Below are 19,664 nucleotides of genomic sequence, written 5' to 3' on the forward strand. Positions count from 1 at the left end.
TGTACATGAGTTTGAATTCGAATAATATATCAGTTTCTCTCTATACTTGTCTTTACTTTATAGTCTTTATTTTATAACATGATTCAGTTAAACGGAAGAAAGCCTAACACGTGATTCAAATACGGTATGTTACTGATATATAAGAATAATAGGATAAGGTTGAGTTTTTACCTTCCACGTGGCAGTGAACTGAGGGCTTTCGACACTCCACGTCTACTCCAAAAGACGAGTTGAGCGACGAAATTGAAGGACTTTTGAGCATAGGATTGGAGAAATTTTATTTTGGGTGAGACTCACCCAACAATAGTTGTATGAGGCCTTCTCTATTTTTGACAAGTGTATTTGTGGGGTCCATTCACCAATATTGGATTGATTTAAAAGAAAAAATGAGTTAAGTGAATTTGTTGTTGATGTGGTTCCTACCTCATATATTTATATTCAATAAATAGAAAACTAAATAGATAGTACAAGAAAAATGGAGGGAAAGAGAAAACGTGGAAGCAATTTTCCCTCCTTAATTACCATTTGTGGTCATTACAATAGAGTATAGACTCCAACAAAATTTCTCATCTCTTTGAACTGTGGATCAACATAGCCCAAACGAAGGCCACAACAAATTTATATTCAAGCAAAGAAAAACGGCATTCTATCCAAACGTAATATTCCATATACATTTTGTATCTATCTGTCTTCTTCTTGTTTTTATTTTAACTTTTATTATCATAGTTTACATCTTTCTAAATTCATCTTCAGTTGCCAAAGCTTAAAAACTGAACCTTTAGAAGTTATTCATCGATATACAGAATTGTGCTCACAAAATACTCTTCTTGTCAATATCAGTGTGAAATACAAAATTGTGCTTACAAAATACTCTTCTTATCAATATAAAATTTATGTCTTCTTGTTAACAAATACAAATTTGTGCCCACTGACATTGAGACTTTTGCATTTGATCCATTTTGTTATCATACCTGCAAGAAAAATTATCAATACAAAAATATTGTTTACTATAAATTTAAAATAAGATCAATATGAACTTTTATTATCACTGTAATCTTTTAGTACTAAAATGAGATGGTGGGCCAAATTTGCACAAAAGATTTCATTCACAATTATAGTGATAAAGAATAGTGCCTAAGAATAGACTAAATTATATCACTGTAATCTTTTAGTGATAAAGAATAGACAACAATAAAAAAAAATCTTATCAAGGACTTAGCTTCAGTATGTATAACTGGACAGGGAGGGGAATTCACTCTAAGTTTATTTTCTAATTTTGTGTTCTAAGAGGGATTTGCTTTTGTTTCCTAAAACAGCAGAAACTATTGTACCAGTGGCTAGAGGTGGAGTTAATTTCGTTATGGAGACTATGACAGTGCCTACTACTCTTGTTTCTTACCAAGATCACAATTCAAATAATGAGAAAAATTCCACAATGATACATAATGTGTATAATATCGACAAGAACTTTGCTTTTAAGATTGGCATGAAATTTGGTTCTAAAGAAGAATCATACAATGCATACAATTCCTACGCCATGGCAAAAGGGTTCGGTGTTCGAAAAGGACCAAAAACTCTTAATAGAAACAAAGAAATTACTAGATGTTTATTTCTTTGTTCTTGTGAAGGGAAATCTGACAAGCTTTCCCCTTTTCAAGAAAAAAAGCGACAAAGGTTAGAATATAAATGTGGTTGTCTGGCTCGTATAAAATTCAAAATTTCAAATGGGACATGGGAAATATGTAAATTCAATGATGTGCATAGCCATCTCATGATAGAAGAGAACTTGAGACATTTCATACAATCCGGTCGAAAGCTTACAAGTGCTACCAAAAACATTCTTGGTTCTATGGTTGATGTTGGTATTCGTGCAAAAAAAAGTTGTTCGATACCTTCAGAATGAAGCTGGTGGAATTGAAAATGCAGGATTTACTGAACAAGATGCTCATAACTTCATACAAGCGCACAAGAGAAACATGATTAGTAGTGGAGATGCTCAAACTTTGGTAAATCATTTTATGCATTTGCAAGCAGAGGATTCAAACCTCTTTTATTTTTTTCAAGTTGATGAAGATGGCAGATTGTGCAACTTCTTTTGGAGAGATAGCATATCTAGATTGCACTATGAGTATTTTGGGGATGTGATGATTTTTTATACTAGATATCGTACAAATAGATGACATGATTTGTGCTCCATTTGTTGGTGTGAATAATCATGGAAAAATGTTTTCTTTGGATGTGCATTATTGTGCGATGAAACGATTGATTCTTTTGTTTGGTTATTTCAAACATTTTTGAAGGCAATGGGAGGAAAAGCACCAAGAACAATTTTTACCGATCAAGCTCATGCCATAGCATTTGCCGTTAAAGAAGTTTTTTCTGATACATGTCATCGATTATGTGAATGGCATATTGATAGAAATGCTCAAAAGAACATACCATATCTTTACTGGAAATCGGGATTCAAAGAATATTTCGATAAACTTCTGTGGAGGTGCACTCAGAGATAAAATTTGAGTTAATATGGCAGAAAATGATAAGTGATTGGAATGTGGGAATACCACTTGGCTTCAGAAGCTATATGACTTGAGGGCGAAGTGGTGTCCCGCATTTAGTCATTTTTTTTTCTCTGCAGGTATCAGATCAACTCAAAGAAGTGAGAGCACGAATAGGGTCTTTACAGAAATGGCATGCAAGACAATGAGTATAACTGAATTTGTAAAGCACTATGAGCAACGAGCAACTGAAATGCGTGATATTGAGGAAACTGAGGATTACAAGTGTCGAGGAAAACCTAAACTTTTCATAGAAGATTGTGGGATCTTAAAGCATGTTGCTAGTGTTTACACCAGAAGAATTTTTTCCAGATTTCAACATGAATTTTTGCAAGGGACAACCAAAAAAGTAGTCAATGTTGATACTAATGGGACTTGTAGTAAGTTTACAGTTTTAAAGGGTGAAAGTGGGCAAACTGAAATCGTCCTGTTCAATTCTCTGGACAAATCAATTATTTGTAGTTGCCAGATGTTTGAATCCATGGGTTGGCTATGTTGTCATGCACTAAGAGTTTTGTTCTTTGACTTGAACTTTTTTTGTATCCCGGAGCAATACATTTTGAAAAGATAGACTAAGAATGCTAAACATAGTAATGGATTTGAGGAGTACATCAATAAGTAGGAACCGTTAAAATCCTCTATGGCAATTCGCTTAAATGGTTTAATGAAGGAGTCATTTGTAGTTATGACTTTAGCAGCAAATGATGTCGACTTCGAGGAAATTGCTAGAAAATATTTGTATCAAGCAAAGGTTGAGATAACTAAGCTCCAAAGTGCGTTATATGTAGATGGTCGTGATAAAAATCGGCATAAGTTTATTTCAACTACTGATCCTCTGCTAGGTAGTATGGATCATATTCTGGATCCAATAAAGAAAAAAGGAAAGAAAAAGGTATATGGGAGATTAAAGTCAATTACTCAGCAAAGAAGGAGAAAGACATCTCAAAAGGCATCAAAAGCTAAAGTAGGACTACCACATGCGTCCACGGGATTACGTTTTGAGGTTTAATCTCTATACATGTCAAGTTAAATATTTTTTGTTAATGGTTTTTGCACCTTTCTGTCATCTAATAATTTTAATATGTATTTTCCTTTCAATTTCAAATATGCAGCTATATGAAAATTCAAATAGTACTTTCACCCAATTGTTGACTCAAGAATCAAGCTTGCAGACAGCATGTTGCAGCCAACACCCAGCTCAAACAATAACCAGTGTCGGCATCAATTGAAGCATAATAGGACCCTCTATTTTGTGTGAATATATTTGAATCTACTTTTGTTCTCTTCCTAGGGGTGTTATTAAATAATTTACTGCAGGATATTACACTAATATGACAAGTGAATTTTGTATTTTGGTACTACTAATTTCAAGTGTAGAAGAGCTTCAACATCTAGAATCTATAATTATGAGATATCTGAAATATAATTTATTTTTGTGAGCAATATACAAAGAAGCCATAAGAGATTAAGAAAGAATTTACCTTAAATCCATGGATAAACGGAAGTAGCAGAAGATCTTTAGAATTGAGCTAAAATTTGACCGAACAGGATTAAAATTTGTTCTGGGTATTGTTTCAGTTGATAAGAACGAGAAGAAGAAGTCTTCAATTCATTTAAGATGATGTTTGTGGTTTTGCGTGGGACCCACAATCCTCTTTACTTTATTTTTATTTCATTTAATCCTTTCAGTTGGCCCACATTCACTTAACTCATTTTTTCTTATTTAAATCAATCCAATATTAGTGAATGGATCCCGCAAATACACTTGTCAAAAATAGAGAAGGCCTCATACAACTATTGTTGGGTGAGTCTCACCCAAAATAAAATTTCTCATAAGATTGTAAGTACTAAAACAAAGATTCAGTTGAGTTGAGAGATTATTTTTTTAGTGTTCAAGCCCTCTTTCGGCTGGGAGTATTTATAGATGGAACTTAGGGTTCTGATTTTTTGAGCGGGATTATTTTCAAAATGGTTGAAGGTCACGGGTTGGGGTTTTGATTTTCAAAATTACCGTTCAAGAATGGTCCAAAGTGTGGCAGAAAAGATCTGAAATCAATCGTCACTTTTTCAGATTAGAAGATTTTGTAAGAGGAGATGATTTTGAACTTTCATATGGTCAAAGGAAAAATTTCTCTTTCTCAACTATATATTCAGCGAGAGAGATCCAAAATCGATGGAAGAAGAAAGAAAAGAGTCGTTTTACACATGTGAATATTGATCCTCGATTTCTCATATCGATGCAAGAGCTGCACGAAAATGGCTAAACACTACTGACTTGCGGTGAAAAGGCTTTGGAATTTTGCTCAAAAATAGTGGAGGCATAGAGTACGACTGGTTTGGAGGAGATTAGGAGACTTAGTTTTTAGTTACTTGGGCTGCTGGATAATGTGATGGACATTAGGGTATGATGAGCTGCTGAAATGTGGTGATATGAAGGCTTTGTTTGGGCCGAAAATCATGGCCTTTTCCTTCTTCAAATTAATTTAATTGGGCTCCCATATCTTAATAATAATTTGGACTCAATAAAATAGGAATTTTTATCTGGCTATACTATAATAGAAATCTATTTACTATCTTTATTTAGGTTCCTTATTAATTACTTTATATACCTATATTTATTAGTTTTATACAAAACCATAAAAAGGAGAAAATACAACATACCTTAAATACTGAGTATCAGTTACACATAATCCCCCTACATTTAAGATACTCTTCCTTTTTCAAAGGATTACAAAATATCATCTGTCTTTGTGCTTACCCACCGTAAGAAACCCACTGATACCCGAATCATCACCTCTTTCATACAAATCAACTAATCTCTCTCTCTCTCTCTCTCTCTCTCTCTCTCTCTCCCTCCCTCCCTCCCTCATACAGATCAAACTATTATCTCTAAAAAATTGTAGCATCATATATTTCTCTGAATCAATTCCACCAACAACCATTAAAAAGCTTCAATTATTGACACACTCATCAACATTATCTTTGAAATTGCAGGTGGAGGGGTCTGCCATTGACATACCATTAAAAAGTTTCGAACCTTTGAATTAGATATTCAGATTTTACGAATTTGTGATTTTTTTGGATTGGGTGTCCTTGAAAACGATTGAAAATATCCTTTAGAGTTTATATCTCAATTTTAAGGGAGATTCGTTAAGTTTAAAGTTGGTTTTAGGTTGAATTTCTGATTGAAACTCGAGGAAGAAGAAGTTTCGGAATTGTATTACGATTGTATGATAAATGTATCATAACTGTATCTGAGTTGTATTTGATACATCAATACCTAAGACAATTCTGATACAACACTAATACTATTAAAATATTGTATCATAATTTAAGTTTAGAGTTGGTTCTAGGTGGATGTTTTAAATTGAAACTTGAAAAAGATGAAGATCAAAGTTGTATCATAATCTAGAATTGTATCACAATTTGTACCTAAAATAATATATGATACAGTGCTAATACAAATATAATACGATATTGTATTAGTTTAAGTTTAGAATCGGTTTTAAGTTGTATCATAATTGTATCAGAATTGTGTAAGAGTACTTTCGGGATTGTATCAAATTTGTATCTGAATAATGAGTAGTTGTGAGTTCATGACAAATTGCACAGTTTATATCACAAATATGTGATAATTATATAATAATTTATTAGTATTGTATCAGATATTATTTTGGATATTAATGTACCATCTGCAAGTTAGATACAATTGTGATACAAGTATGATACAATTATGTTTTACGCATTAATATATCTGATACAATTTAAATACAATTATGATATAGTTATCATACAATCCCTAAATATTTTTTCATTTTCAGTGTTGTTCGGTCTCCCAACAAAAGAATGATGCAATTAAAGATTTAATAATATAAAGTTGTCGCCAATAGTGGAAAGAGAGAAGATGGAGATTCTGGGTGTAGATTAAGGGATTTTGATGTTAAAAAAAGGAGAGAGAAGAGGAAAGAGAAAAAAGGAAAGGATATAATTGAATCCCTTAATTGAAGACATTAATAATGAGATGAGAGTCTTTTAAGGAGAAATATACACAATTTGTAAGAAAAACCTAGATACTTATTAAAAACTACAAAACGTAAAGAATAACAGTAAATAAGTTTCTAATATAGTATAGCTAGGTAAAAATCCCAATAAAATACTTTGAGCATATATAGTATTATTACATATTAAAATAAGTCTGTTAACTCAATAATAATTATATTAATGGTAATATTAATAATAATGCTAATAGTACTAATAATAAAATAATAATTTCGTAATAATAGTAATAGCTTCAATTATTATAATTATAATAAATAGTAATAATAATAGTAATACCACTATTACTAACAAATGTAACAATAATAGTAGTAAAAGTAAAGTATATAAATAACTTAAAAGTAGTAAAAATAAAGTATATAAATAATTTAAAAGCTCAAGAAAATTGATTGGAAGAAAGGAGGGACAAAATTAATGTCAACAGAGACCACATAGGAAGTTTTCTTCACTCTCTACCCTTCCATGTTCTTATTTTTGTTAAGCATTGGGGACAATACTTATTTTCATTTGGGGAGTGGTCCCCAATGCTTATTTTCATTTGGGGGTAGTCTATTCTGATTGATTGACATTGACATTTGGCATATAATAACTATTACACTATTTTTCCTTTATCTTTATTTTCTCTTTGGTATGTATATATATTCTCCCACATTTGATGTATATATTCATTTTCCTTATGTATATATTCATTTTACTTCGGTTTATATATTCGTAGCTTCTTTACTTTGTCTTTCTCAGTAGTCTAACTTCTTATTTGCTTTAGTAGCTTCTTTTTTATTTGTTAGCTTCTTTTTCGTTTAAGTGAACAATATGCCTTTGGTTTTCTTAATGTCACGGTTCTTTCAAAAGGTGGATTTTGTGTGAACCAGGTGGCTCTTCCCAACGATGGATAACGTGAGAATCTTCTTAAGGAATTGAGTCCGTTTTCTTTTATGTTTAGGCAAATATAGTGATGAATAAAAGGGTCTCAAGCATACTTTACTTGGTACCAACACATTTACCTATGATCGTATGGTTAAAAATAAGTTGTTGGCAGAAAATAGCTCTTATTGTGATCTTTTGACTCTTGTGTTGACTTAAGCAGTCATCGAGTGGTTCAGTCAAGCCATTTGTGATTCTCAATCTTAACTAGGGTTGTTGTGGGACCTCGACTCCGTTCTCTTTAGCAATCCATGAGAGGTGAGGTATTGAATTGCAAGTCCAAGTTCCCGTGTTAATAGTCTAGAACTTGCCCTGAATGTTTTCTAGGTGAAATTCTAAGTATAGCTTGGCTTGAGAAATGAATGTAGGCTCTCCTTAATCTCATTTGAAGTTTGAAATCTTCCATAGCCTACTAATGTGATATCCCTAGTCAACCCATTTAAGCCTAAGCCCTTTTTCTTTTAATAACCACGCTACAAGCCTTTATCCATTTTGTAATGACCCTCTCTTGGCACCCAATCTTTCCTTAGCATTCTTGAAAAACAATTGGCAAAATCATAAGTTTGGGGGAGAGACGAGGAGTTTGAAAGTGATAAAAGGAACAAAGAAGAGAGAGAAATGAAGAAAGGGGATGTGATGACCCGGTCAGTCGTCTCATGAGTTACCGCTCTGTTTTTTTCATTTCTGCTTCTTTATGCTTTGTTTATCCGTTTTATGTGGTCTCGGTTTGGTCGGATCGAATCCGGAATGAATTTGGTAAGGTTTGAGACACTTAGTCTCTTTTGAGGAAGCTTAAGTTGGAAAAGTCAACCAGATGTTGACTTATGTGTTAGAGGGCTCGGATGCAAGTTCCGATGGTTTGGTTAGCTTCGGAAGGTGATTTGTGATTTAGGAGCGTGATCGGAATGAGTTTTGGAGGTTTGGAGTAGATTTAGGCTTGAATTGACGAAGTTGATATTTTGGCGATTTCCGGTTGGTAGGCGAGATTTTGATATAGGAGTCAGAATGGAATTTCGAGAGTTGCAGTAGTTCTGTTGTGTCATTTGGGATGTGTTTGGAAAATTTCAGGTCATTCGGACGTGGTTGGTTAGGTTTTTGATCAAAAGCGTAATTCGGAAGATTTTAGAAAGTTTGGCTTGAATCCGATGTGTTTTGAGTGATTTGATGTTGTTTGAGGTGTTTTGGTGATTGAAACAAGTTTGAATAAGGTTTTAGGACATGTTTATGCCTTTGGTTGAGGTTTCGGGGGTCTCGGGTGAGTGTCGGGTGGTCAATCCGATCATTTTGAAGTTGGAAAAATTGCAGAAGTTGCAGGTTCAACTGTTGCAGGCTTTTACTCTTCGCGTTCGCAAGTGGACCCTCACGTTCGCGAAGAGTCAGTGGAGGTCAGTGGAAGTTTAGCCTTCACATTTGCGAGGGAGGCTCTGCGTTCGCGAAGGGGATGGATGCTCGCGCATCGCGTTCGCGAGATGTAAGTCGCATTCGCGTAGGGTCTTTTTGGTCAGCCAGTCTGAGGTCGTGTTTGTTCTTCACGTTCGTGAGAGAGGGTATGCGTTCGCGAAGGGTAAGGTTGAGGAACCATCGCGTTTGCGATGGTCATGTCGCGTTCACATAGAGGAAAAATTGGTCAAAGTAAGATTGTGCTTCTCGAACGCGAGAGTTTGACCGCGTTCGCGAAGAAGGAAATAAGGTCTGGGCTGAATGTTTTTAAACTCTTCTTGTCCGCGAGAATTTGGTTTATTTCCTCCATAGTTGGTCATTTTGGGAGATTTTTGAAGGAGATTGAAGAGGGATTCAAGGGGAATCATTGGGAGGTAAGATTCTTGGACTTAAAAGTCGATTATTATGTGAATTCCACCTAGAAAATCATGGAAATTAAGCTAAAAATTGAAGTGCTAGGGCTTGAAAATTTGGACTTTTGATTGGGGATTTGGAGGACCATTTGGGGTCGAATTTGAGAACTTTTGATATGTATGAACTCGTGGGGAGATAAGGAATCTATTGGTGTGAAAATTTCTGAATTTCGTGACATGGGCTCGGGGGTCGGGTTTTGGTAATTTTGGGATTTGTGCCCTTTATTGATTGTTTTCGCTTGGGCTTTGTTCTCTTAGCATATTTTAACGTCCTCGTTCTGATTTTGGATAGATTCGACGATCGTGGAGGCCGATTCGAGGGGCAAAGGCGTCGCGAGCTAGAGATTTAGCTTGTTCGAGGTGAGTAATGATTTTAATTGATGTTCTGAGGGTTTGAAACCCCAAATTGCACATCGTAGTGCTATATTGAGGTGAGACACACACTTGATGACGAGTGTGGGGTCGTTCACTATTGGGGATTATGACTTGGTCCGTCCCGATTGATGATTTTATCGCGTATTTGATTGATAATTGTTTGTTATCATCATTATTTGGGCTGAATGTCATATTTGGGCTTCGTGCCAATTATTTGAACCCTTTGGGGCTTTTTATTGATATTTTCTCACTATTTGACTTTATATTTAAACTCAGTCATGCTATTTTCCCACTGTTTTCATACTCAGCCATGTTTACTCAGTTTTATTACTTAAATGATATTTTAAACGATGTTTGGGCTGAGAAACACTGTTTTACTATTGCCCGAGGGGCTTGTGAGGATTTTGACTGAGTAAGGCCAAGGGCCTATGTTATGAGAAAACACTGATACTGATTTGAGGCTGAGGGCCTAAGATATGTACGCCACGGGTGGCTTGATTGATATGAGGCCGATGGCCTGGTGTTGATGCCACGAGATGGCTTGATATTACGCTTGGGCCGTAAGGGGCCCCTCTAGGAGTTTGCACACCCCCAGTGAGTGTGGGTACCCATTGTGATGTAAGATTGAGCCCGAGGGGTTGGTATTGTTTTGAGATGTTGCCCGAGGGGCAGATTTGATGATATTGTACCCGAGGGGCGAACTTCTAATTATTTACTTTGCCTTAACTGCCTGTCAATTACCTGTTTACTTGTTGAAAAAGGATTGTTACTTAACTTTTCACTGGTTTACTACTTTTAAATGGTTTTACTGCTTCATTATAGAATGCCTTGTGCCTTACGTGTTTTCTTACTTTCAGTCGTTATTTACATTTGTTACTCACTGAGTTGGAGTACTCACTTTACTTCCTGCACCCCGTGTGTAGATTCAGGCATAGATGGTCCCGCTCCCGAGTGCTGATTCATTCCAGCTTCAGGCGGATCTCGAGGAGTCTTTAGGTAGTTGTTGGCGTTCGCAGCCCGGAGCTCCTCCCTATCTCTTTTCCTTTATGTCCTTAGTTCAGTATTTATACTTTGTAGTTACATTTGAGGATTCCATGTTGTTAGATGCTCGTGACTTGTGACACCTCGGTTAGGGCTGTGTTGGGTTGTACTTCCGTATTTTTATCGATATTATCTGCTACTTCGTATAATTAATCATGTCTTAGACTGTTTTACCGCTATTTTAATTGTTTAATGTCGAATTGGGAATAGTTGTCTGGCCTTGTCTTCACGAGAGACGTCATCACGACCAGGTCCGGGTTAGGGTCGTGACAAGTTGGTATCAGAGCCTAGGTTACATAGGTCTCACGAGTCATGTGCAGGTTTAGTAGAGTCTTGCGGATCGGTATAGAGACGTCTGTAGTTATCCTCGAGAGGCTTCAGAACCTTTAGGAAAAACTTCATATTCTTGAAATTCTTGTCGTGCGAACTTGTTGATCCGAATACTAAACTTCTTTTGTTCTACTCTCTCACAGATGGTGAGGACACGCGCTACTGGTCGGGGTGGACGACCCCCAGTACCACCAGTTGTGGCCACCAAAGGTCGAGGACGTGACCGTGGTCATGGTAGGGGAAGAGCGGCTAGAGCAGCACCTGTAGATCCACCAGCTGCCCCAATTCAGGATCAGATCCTAGTTATGGACGCTCCAACAACACCAACTCAGGCACCAGCTGTGCCCATTATGATTCCGGGTCTTCAGTAGGCCTTGGCTCAGATCTTATCAATTTGCACTGGCCTAGCTCAGGCGGTTTCAGACACTATAGTCGCAGCTACTTCTCAAGCCGGGGGAGGCAATCTGACTCCCGACGCTCGCACACCTGAGCAGGTTGTGCAGGGACTTCAAATGCCGGGGACGCATCCAGCCCAGCCGATTGCAGCTACTCAGGACTATATAGTTCCTGTCATGCCGGAGGATGCGCAGCGTAGGTTGAAGAGATTTGGTAGACTTTTGCCTCCGACCTTCAGCGGTACAGAGGACGAGGATGCCAGGGCTTTTTGGACAAGTGTCAGAGGATGCTTCTTACAACAGGTATTCTGGAGACCATCGGGGTCACTTTTACCACCTATCAGTTTTCAGGAGCTGCTTTCACTTGGTGGGAGGATTTTGAGAGGCGTAGGCCTGTTGGTGCAGCACCCCTTTCCTAGCAGCAGTTCTCCGTTCTCTTTCTGGAGAAGTACGTATCGTAGTCTCGCAGAGAGGAGCTGCGTAGGCAGTTTAAGTGGTTGTGTCAGGGGGAGATGACTATGTCGCAGTATGAGAAGGTTCTCTGAGTTGGCTCTTCATGCCATCTGGTTGGTCCCGACAGATACAAAGAGGATTAGGAGGTTTGTTGATGGTCTTACTTATCATCTCCGTATTCTGATGACCAAGGAGAGGGTGATTGGTGCTACGTTTGAGGAGGTTGTGGATATTGCTTGTGAGATTGAGTCTATTCATCGCCAGGAGCGCGAGGAGAGGGAGGCGAAGAGGCCTCGAGGATCTGGTAGTTATAGTGGTGCTCATTCGAGAGGTCAGTTTCAGCACGGCCGAGGTCGTCCATTCAGGTATGCTCAGCCAGCTCGCTCAAGTTATCGTGAAGCATCTTTGGGTCATGGTTATCACAGTTCTCAGCAGGGCCAGTCATCACTTAGTGCCCTTCCAGCTCAGATTTCATCCCGTGCTCCATCAGTCCAGGGCTCTTCTATGCCGAGCGCATCTGCTAGTCACTCCGGTGCGAGGGATTCCTTTCAGTTCCTTTCAGTCCCCTTCTCCAGCACATGGGAGTTGTTATGAGTGTGGCGAGATGGGTTACATGTGGAGGCAATGTCCTCGTTGTTTAGCTAGTTCGTCTCAGTAGAGAGGCCAGTCATCGGCTTCAGCGCCAGTTTCTTCACCACCACCCACTCAGTCAGCTAGGGGTGGGGGTTAGTCAGCCAGGGGTAGCACCAGAGGGGGAGGTCGATCTGGGGGCGGTCAGGCCAGTTTCTATGCACTTCTAAGCAGACCCGATGCTATTGCTTCAGATGCTATTATTACAGGTATTGTTTCAGTTTTCCACAGATATGCCTCTGTATTATTTGATCTCGGTTCCACCTTTTCTTATGTGTCATCATATTTTTCTCGTTATTTGGGTACGCCCCGTGAGTTTCTTGCTTCACCTATTCATGTATCCCCGGTGGGCGATACTATTATTGTAGACCGTGTGTACCGGTCGTGTATGGTGACTATTGAGGGTCTGGAGACCCATGTTGGTATTTTATTATTGTGTATGATGGATTTCGATGTCATTTTGGGTATGGATTGGCTATCTCCGTATCGTATTATTCTGGACTGTCATGCTAAGACAGTCACATTGGCTATACCGGGTGTGCCACAGATTGAGTGGCGAGGCATGACTTATTATGTTCCCAGTAGAGTGATCTCATTCTTGAAAGCCCAATGTATGGTTGGGAAAGGTTGTCTTTCATATCTAGCTTTTGTGAGGGATGTCGGAGCTGAGACTCCCAGTATTGATTTTGTCCCAGTTGTGAGGGATCTTCCCGATGTGTTTCCTGCAGACCTACCGGGCATGCCACCGGACAGGGATATTGATTTTGGTATTGACCTGGTGCCGGGCACTCAACCCATTTCTATTCCACCGTATCGTATGGCACCAGCGGTGTTGAAGGAATTAAAAGAACAGCTTCGGGAACTCCTTGATAAAGGGTCCATTCAGCCTAGTGTGTCACCTTGGGGTGCGCTAGTTCTATTTGTGAAGAAGAAGGATGGCACTATAAGGATGTGTATTGATTATAGGAAATTGAACAAGGTAACAATTAAGAACAAGTATCCTTTGACTCACATGGATGATTTATTCGACCAGCTTCAGGGAGCGAGAGTGTTCTCCAAGATTGATCTTCGTTCAGGTTATCACCAGTTGAAGATCAGGGACTCAAATATCCTTAAGACAGCTTCCAGGACCCGATACGTCATTATGAGTTCTTGGTAATGTCTTTTGGACTGACCAATGCCCCAGCAACTTTCATGTATTTGATGAACAGTGTGTTCCAGCCTTATCTTGACTCATTTGTCATAGTTTTCATTGATGATATTCTGGTATATTCGCATAGTCAGGAGGAGCACGCGGAGCATTTGAGAGTTGTGTTGCAGAGATTGAGGCTTCAAGTATGTTTCTTGACTCGTTCGAGAACGAATGATTGTTTAAGTTGGGGAGGATGTGATGACCCGGCCAGTCGTCTCATGAATTACCACTCCATTTTTCCCATTTCTACTTCTTTATGCTTTGTTTATCTGTGTTATGTGGTCTCGAGTTGGCTGGATCGAATCCGGATTGAATTTGATAAGGTTTGAGACACTTAGTCTCTTTTGAGGAAGCTTAAGTTGAAAAAGTCAACCGGACGTTGACTTATGTGTTAGAGGGCTCGGATGCGAGTTCTGATGGTTTGGTTAGCTTCGGGAGGTGATTTGTGACTTAGGAGCGTGATCAGAATGAGTTTTGGAGGTTTGGAGTAGATTTAGGCTTGAATTGTGACTTGGTTCGTCCCGATTGATGATTTTATCGCGTATTTGCTTGATAACTGTTTGCTATCATCATTATTTTGGCTGAATGTCATATTTGGGCTTCGTGCCAACTATTTGAACCCTTCGGGGCTTTTTACTGATATTTCCTCACTGTTTGACTTTATATTTGAACTCAATCATGCTATTTTCCCATTGTTTTCATACTCAGCCATGTCTACTCAGTTTTATTACTTAACTGATATTTAAATGATGTATGGGCTGAGAAACACTGTTTTACTAGGAATGTCCCGTCAACCACTACAATAGGGTAGCAGTATTTCCATCCTATGATTGATGATTTAGTGCGACAAAAATATACATGAAGCGCTCGTCCTCTAATTTATGTAACATTGTGACAGAACCAGGATTTGTCATATTTATCATACACAAGTGACCTAGCAGTTTACTATAAGATTCGTGTGGTATCCTTTTTAGCAGTTCAAGCGCCTTTTCTTTTGTTCTATAAGCTTTTACGTAACTTATATTAATCCCATACTATTGTTTCATGTCGCTCATGATGTCTGCCGGAGTGTATATTATTTTTGGATTGACATATTTATTGCAAATCATTTTTGCAATGGCTGACGAAATAACATGACGTGGTAAAAATAGTCTATTCATTTCAGAGCAAGTTTGAACATCATTGAACCGTCTAACCTTGAAGACATTTGATTTGTGTAGACTTGAAGATCTAAGACTCCATTTGCAGCTTTCATCCACGCATGTAAGACAATACCTATTTAAAATATAGTGTTATAATAATGCACTTCTTCAGATTTTTACACTTGTGTCTCAAATAAACAAGCAGTATACATATGCAATCTCATTATTCAATAATTATACATTTTTTTATACAAGCGGTATACACAAAATTACATAGAAGTGCAGTCTCATACGTAGAAATCATACCTTGTTGTAGATGATCTATCTACTATAAATTGACATTTTTCTCGTATTGCGTAATACTTTATTACACTAATGAGTGTATCTTTGTCCCAATACAACTGACCTTCTGCAATTTCTTCATGTTGTGGATTGTTTATTATACAATTTCCCTTCATCATCTCAATTTTGTCTTCTTTTCCATGATTATCCATCATCTCAACAATATTAGTTCCGTGTACTTCTTCTATGTTCTGACATTGTAAGCCAACTAAAGTTGTTGCGAGTAAGTTGCACCCAAGTATGAACCTAAATATGAGCATTCAACACTTGAATACACAGTTTTCAATGTTATGCATAATGGATATTCAGTGATATCTAGGTTTTTCTTTTTTATCTCCATATACAAGCACACACTCATATCATTGTATATTGGAATTGCTACATAGCCATCCTTCATTGTATATTTTATCTCCATCGCACTTGTAATTGAATCTCTACCCAATTGCTTGTATATCTCATCAACAAAATACTCATAGCTACAGTCCGAATTGATCAGCACGCCATTAACAAGGAAATTAACAAATTTACTCTCACTTACCCATTCACCACTGTATTGAAGTAAAATAGGAATCAAAATTGGAACAATAGTTCCAACATTCACAATCTCCATAGACATTAGTTGAGTTTGTCGATTTTGTATCAATTTCACAATTTAAAAACGAAATCTCAACTCTATTAAGCTGGTTGTAAGCCGCAATTGTGCAAAAACTTTGAATTTCAACGTGAATTTTTTGGAGCTCTTCTCTGGGTTTAATCTTCAAAAACCTTAGAATTTTTGACAATTTGAATAATTGGGCAACTTTTATAGTGTTTGGAGGTTGAAGATCCCATACTGAACGCGTGAATTTAGGATACAAAATCGATTATGAGTGATTTCCTTTTCGTTTGCGTTGAGCGTATGGTTTTAGCATTTTCAGTTGCTAGCCTTTATTATTGTTTTTAGACTATGACTTATATGAGGTTATTTTGTGGCTATCAGGTGATATAAGTTTGGCCCTAGTAGTTACAAATGAACTTTGCTCAAAAACTTATAAGTCGTCTTCCTTCAAATACCCACTTGAACATATGGCTATCTACATCATTATACGTAGAGTGTCTCTAGTGCATTACATATATACCAACACTATCACACACCTATACAGTTACATTTAGTGGTGGTGAAATAGAAAAAAGACAGTTATTCACCCATATTATCCATTAAAAATAGGTTGGATAATGTCACGATCCAAAACTAACTCTGTTGTGATGGCACCTAATGTGGTACTAGGCAAGCCGACACACTGCCAAAACCAATCAATATTTTCATTTTCAAGACAAAACCAAAGCTATTTAACAACATGTAAGGAGTTTAAATCAAAACAAAAGAGCGAAAAGAAAGCCCGACATCGGGGTGTCACTAGTCATGAGCATCTACTACAAGCGTCTGACAACATCAAGACTAACATAACTTGGAAATAACTGAATACAACTAAGGGAGGATAAGGAGGGAGAAAAGCAGGGCTGCGATCGCTAGGCAGTTACCTTACTAACTCTGATGGGCCTCCCACTAAGTAATCAACACCCGCTACTGGGTTTAAAAATATCTGGATCTACACACAAGGTGTAGGAAGTAATGTGAGTACGCCAACTCAGTAAGTAATAAAAGTAAATAGAGACTGAGCAATAAAACATATACAGTTTATATCATGAAATCTCAATAAAATACAGCAGGCTTTTAAAATTAGGGTTTTTGAATCAACTCAGCTCATTTGAATCCAGTTTCAGTAAAACCATTTAAAACATCTTTCAACAGTTTTCAACAAAGTGATGAAACAGTGAGTTAAAATGATGAAAACATAAACAACCCATCGGGCAAAACTCACTCGTATACAGCCCCTCGGGCAACATAAATCAAGAACAGCCCCTCGGCGAACATCACTCGTGAATAGCCCCTGGGGCAAACATGAATTATATACAGCCCTTCGGGCAAATCTCACAGTCACTCATATACAGCCCCTCGGGCATTACCTCACAATCGCTCATAAACAACCCATCGGGCACAACATGAATTAAGAACAGCCCCTCGGGTAAAATATCATATCACTCACTCAGGGTACCCGCATTCACTGGGAGTGTACAGACTCTTGAGGGACTCTTACAGCCCAAGCACTATAACAAGCACCTCATGGCATAATCAATCAGGCCCACTACCTCTCAAAAATTATGAATCAATAACAACATGATGCGGCGTGTAGCCCGATCCCATAATATTCTCACAGCACAGGCCCTCGGCCTCATTCAGTCAGAAACCTCTCAAACCACTCGGGCTATCAGTAAAATAGGGTGTTCAGCCCAAAATATCATTTTATGCATCAAAACGGAGTAATAAAGACTGAGTTATGAAATCAGTAAACACGGCATGACTGAATATAGATCTTAAATCAAAAACAGTGAGAGGATAATAAGAAAAGGCCCTAAGGTTCCAAACAGCTCTGGCACAAGGCCCAAATATGGCATTTAGCCCAATTTATAGGAAATTCTTTCTAAAACACATAAGTATCATATAATTTAAGTCAAATATGCAACTTTATAGTTGGTACGGGACGGATCAAGTCAAAATCTCTAACGGTGCACGCCCACACGCCCGTCACCTAGCATGTGCGTCACCTCAAAATAGTAAAACAATGTGAAATCCGGGGTTTCATACCCGCAAGACTAGATTTACAATCATTACTTACCTCAATTCGAGCAAAATTCTACTCCGAAATGCCTTTACCCCTCGAATCGGCCTCCAATCGACCCGAATCTAGCCACAGTTAATTCAATTCAGTCAATACTAATTATAGGAATTAATTCCATATGAAAATACTAATTTTCCAACAAAACCCGAAATCTAACTCAAAATCGCCTGTGGGGCCCACGTCTCGGAATCCGACGAAACTAACAAAATTCGACAACCCATTCAACCACGAGTCCAACCATACCAAAATTACTAAATTCCGATAACAATTCGGCCTCCAAATTTTCAAATCTTATTTTCAAATCCCTAGGTCCAAATCCCAATTTACACCTTAAAAACATGTAATCTAGTCAGATTATTCGATGATAATTCAATATTATAGAGTAGAAATGATCACAAGTGACTTACCTCAAGATTTCCCATGATGTCTTGCTCAAAAATCGCCCCAAGCCGTGTTCTTTCACCCAAAAAACGTCAAAATAAGCTAAAAAAACATAGCAACATTAAAAACCCGATTCTGTTCTCTAAAAGCCAATTCCCGTCGCTAAAAGTGTCAAATCTGGTTGCTAAAGGTGCACACCAGATCTGTTGTACCAGCAATCTTTAATTTCACTAAAAAGGCTTTAAATCCATCGTACGAACTCGGAATTTGATGATTCTTATTCCTATGAGTCACAAATAATAATACGAATATAGTCCTTCAATCGAAACTCAATTCGGAGCTCATTTACTCAGTGCGATGTCCATTTCGCTCGATAAATAATTAACTCATGTTTCACGTTAAAAACCCAACCGCAACTTGATGAAATTAGTTCAAACTTTTCAGATAACTCATATAATTCATTATCAAAATCCCGAAAGTATCGAAATCAAATTTCGATCTCTAGAACTAAAAATGGACATTTAGATCATTACATGCTTATGCTCAAAACGTCAAAATCTTCCAAAACCTCTTCCAAAACTTATCTGAGCCTCATGGGACCCCAACCAAGTTACTAACAAGTCCCATAATATGACACAAACTTAGTCGATGCCTCAAATTACATCAAACAATGCTAAAATCGTGAATCACACCCCAAATTCAAGCTTAATGAAACTAAGAACTTCCAACTTCTATATTCAATGCCGAATCCTATCAAATCAAGTCCGATTGACTTCAAATTTTGCACACAAGTCACAAATGAAACTACAAACCTATTCCAACTTCCGGAATTCCATTCCGATCCTGATATCAAAATTTCCACTACTGACCGAGAAACACCAAATTTTCAATTTCGCCAATTCAAGCCTAATTCTACCACGGACCTCCAAATCACATCCCGGATGCGCTTCCAAGTCCAAAATTACCTAACGGAGCTAACCAAATTATAAAAATCTAAATCCGAGATCGAATACTAAAAAGTCAAAACTTGGTCAAATCTTTCAAATTTAAAGCTTCAAGTTGAGAATTATTCTTCCAAATCTATTCTGATTATCCTGAAAACCAAAACCGACGATTTACATAAATCATAACACATCATACGGGGCTAGTTATGCCCAAGAACTGGCGAGCGAAGTGCAAATGCTCAAAATGATCGGTCAGGTCGTTACAGATAATAACATTTTTAGAAATAGTCATTTATGAATAAGATTCATATTATCCATTAAAAAATAGATAACC

At 37.6% G+C, this 19,664-nt stretch overlaps 1 long non-coding RNA gene across 1 annotated transcript; it reads right to left on the reverse strand.

Annotated features, from left to right (window-relative positions):
* Positions 1-777: 777 nt before the first annotated feature.
* LOC107763894 (uncharacterized) lies at positions 778-4,195 on the reverse strand. The gene is made up of 2 exons (XR_001643127.2): positions 4,037-4,195; positions 778-971 (listed from the first exon to the last, which is right to left on the reverse strand). It is a non-coding gene; the product is annotated as an uncharacterized LOC107763894 (long non-coding RNA).
* Between the last annotated feature and the right edge of the window lie 15,469 nt (positions 4,196-19,664).

The sequence above is a fragment of the Nicotiana tabacum genome, chromosome 18, assembly GCF_000715075.1.
Source record: "Nicotiana tabacum cultivar K326 chromosome 18, ASM71507v2, whole genome shotgun sequence".
Taxonomy (NCBI): domain Eukaryota; kingdom Viridiplantae; phylum Streptophyta; class Magnoliopsida; order Solanales; family Solanaceae; genus Nicotiana; species Nicotiana tabacum.